This window comes from Delphinapterus leucas, chromosome X, assembly GCF_059928025.1.
Source record: "Delphinapterus leucas isolate spDelLeu-1000000601 "Yukka" chromosome X, BTC_Dleu_Yukka2, whole genome shotgun sequence".
Taxonomy (NCBI): domain Eukaryota; kingdom Metazoa; phylum Chordata; class Mammalia; order Artiodactyla; family Monodontidae; genus Delphinapterus; species Delphinapterus leucas.
The window spans coordinates 108,833,286-108,836,498 of NC_143150.1; the positions used below are offsets into that span (position 1 = coordinate 108,833,286).

General features: G+C 37.0%; 1 pseudogene; it reads left to right on the forward strand.

The window, feature by feature from the left end:
* Window positions 1-2,239: 2,239 nt before the first annotated feature.
* Window positions 2,240-2,329, forward strand: LOC115804073 (U6 spliceosomal RNA; annotated as a pseudogene).
* The last annotated feature ends 884 nt before the right edge of the window (window positions 2,330-3,213 follow it).

Below are 3,213 nucleotides of genomic sequence, written 5' to 3' on the forward strand. Positions count from 1 at the left end.
CTTACTGGCCAGAGTATTGCGTCTCTATACACCCCTCACTTTTTCCTTCAGGCTGTCCTCAGGCTGCTTTGGGATTGAGTCCACAGTGTTTGGTAACTGAACTAGCAAGGATATCCCTAATTCCCTTACTTTAACAAACATCTGGAAAGTAAATCTGATTTTATCTTCCACCATACACATCAGTATTGTGTCCACTTTCTGTGGGGTGACTGAAAGGCCCACTAAAATGTGGTCACTACCAACTTCTCACCTTTTTCTCCACTTGTACAGTCCTCCTGCATAGTAGCTGAATTTCCTAATCAGCCAACACCCTTTCTGAAGTCTGATTTGCACACGTGGCTCCCCACAACTTGATTTTCTTTTACCTACAAAGTGTCTCCTTGGTGAATGCCAACTCATTTCAAAATATTTCATCTTTGGGAATGTTGTCTGACATGTTTAGGTAGAGCTGAATACCTCAGGGAACAAACCTCTACTTGACGTCAGACTTCAGTTGACATGAGTCACATCTGAAGATTGCTACATCACCCCTTGGAATGAGTTTCCCAGCAGTCCTACCTGCTCCCCACTGTAGAGCAATGATTTTGTGCCAGCTCTATCTCTTTAAGAGAGTGATTGTCAAACCTTGCCCCAAATACTGGAAACCATCAAGGCCAGAAGGCAATGGGATTACATATTCAAAGTGCTAAAAGAAAAAGACTGTCAACCAAGAGTCCTATATTTGGCAAAACTATTCTTCAGAAATGAAGAAGAAATTACAACATCCCCAGATAAACAACAACTAAGAGAATTAGTCACTAGGAGACCTACCCTATAAGAAACACTAAAGAGAGTCCTTCAGGCTGAAATGAAAGAACACCAGAGAGTAACTCAATTCCACATGATGTGTTGATTAAAGGGTACACAGTTTTACTTACGCTCACAAAGAAAAAAAAATGACAGGGAGAAAAATTTTAGAAGTGATAGTTCAGTTTATGGTTTTGTATATGGTGATGGTTTCACAGGTGTATGTTTATCTTCAGACTCATCAAGATGTATATATTAAACATGTGCAGCCTTTGTGTATGTCAATCATACCTCAATACAAAAATAAAAAGCACAAGGTAAATCAGTAAATATAAAAGACAGTATAAATGTATTTTTCTTAATAACTCTTTTCTTCTCCTATATGGTTTAAAAGGCAACAGCATAAAGCAATAATTATAAAATTGTATCAATGAATTTGTAAGGTATAGTAAATATAGTGTATAACATATGCATAGTATATAATGCATAATAAAGGTGTAATTTGTATGACAATAACAGAATGAAGGAGGAGGTGGGAAAGGAGCTATACTGGAGCAAAGTATACTATTGAAATTAAGTTAGTATTAATCTGAATTAGGTTGTTTTAAATTATGATGCTAATTTTAATCCCCAGGGCAACCAGCAAGAAAATAACTCAAAGCAATATTGTACTGCTAAAGGCTAGATTGTACTATCTGGAGAATAAAAAAGATTATTGACTACAGCTGAAAGCAGAAAGAGAACTATTCTTTCTATATATGTAATTTCTCAATTTGTAAAAGATTGTGGCTTTAACTCTGTACATGAATTAGGTAACATCTACACAGCAGAAAAACATCTAGGTTAATTGTTAATTTAGTCAAATAACAGTTAAAAACCACAGTATACTGCCCCAAAGTAACAGAGTCATTTTATTTCACAGACCTGTTCTGTTGTTTACGCATATACAGTTGACCCTTGAACGACATGGATTTGAAATGTGCAGGTCCGTTACATGCAGATTTTCTGCAGTAAATACAGTCAGCCCTCCATATCTGCAGGTTCTGCACCTGGGCAGATGCAGAATCCATGGATACAGAGGGCTGACTATGGAACTTGAGCATCCAGGGATTTGGTATCCATAGTGGGTCCTGGAACCAGTACCCTGCGGACTAATAGACAACTGTAGTCACACTCCTGATCAATTATGTCCCTAATTATTTATTTTGTTTAAGCATTTCCAGTGGCTGCAAATTACCTCTTAGTCTAGAATATATATTTGTATTACAAAAAGAGAGTACTTGACTCTGATGATGTAATCTCTTTCTGAAGTGTTTTATAAGATTAATAGAAGAGAATACTGAGCCGTATGTGGGCTATATTGATAAGGTTCATTTGCAAATGAAATAATGTTAAGGCAAAAAACTAAAAAGCTGGACACACAGAGTGGCTATCATCAAAAAGTCTACAACTAGAGCTCACTTCAGCAGCACATATACTAAAATTGGAATGATACAGAGAAGATTAACATGGCACACAAATTCGTGAAGCATTCCGTATTTTTAGACCTAAATTTAAGACCGGACACTATAAACCGCTTAGAGGAAAACAAAGGAAGAACACTCTTTGACATAAATCACAGCAAGATCTTTTTTGACCCACCTTCTAGAGTAATGGAAATAAAAACAAAAATAAACAAATGGGACCTAATGGAACTTAAAAGCTTTTGCACAGCAAAGGAAACCATAAACAAGATGAAAATTCAACCCTCAGAATGGGAGAAAACATTTGCAAATGAATCATTGGACAAAGGATTAATCTCCAAAATATACAAACAGCTCATGCAGCACAATATCAAAAAATCCAAACAACCCAATCAAAAAATGGGTGGAAGACCTAAATAGACATTTCTCCAATGAAGACATACAGATGGCCAAGAAGCACATGAAAAGCTGCTCAACATCGCGAATTATTAGAGAAATGCAAATCAAAACTTCAGTGAGGTGTCACCGCATAGCAGTCAGAATGGCCATCATCACAAAATCTACAAACAATAAATGCTGGAGAGGGTGTGGAGAAAAGGGAACCCTCTTGCACTGTCGGTGGCAATGTAAATTGATACAGCCACTATGGAGAACAGTATGGAGGTTCCTTAAAAAACTAAAAATAGAATTACCATATGACCCATCAAACCCACTACTGGGCATACACCCAGAGAAAACCATAATTCAAAAAGACACATGCACCCCAATGTTCACTGCAGCACTATTTACAATAGCCAGGACGTGGAAGCAACCTAAATGTCCATCAACAGAGGAATGGATAAAGAAGATGTGGTACATGTATACAATGGAATATTACTCAGCCAGAAAAAAGAACAGCAACATGGATGGACCTAGAGGTTATCATACTAAGCGAAGTTAAGTCAGACAAAGACAATTATTATAT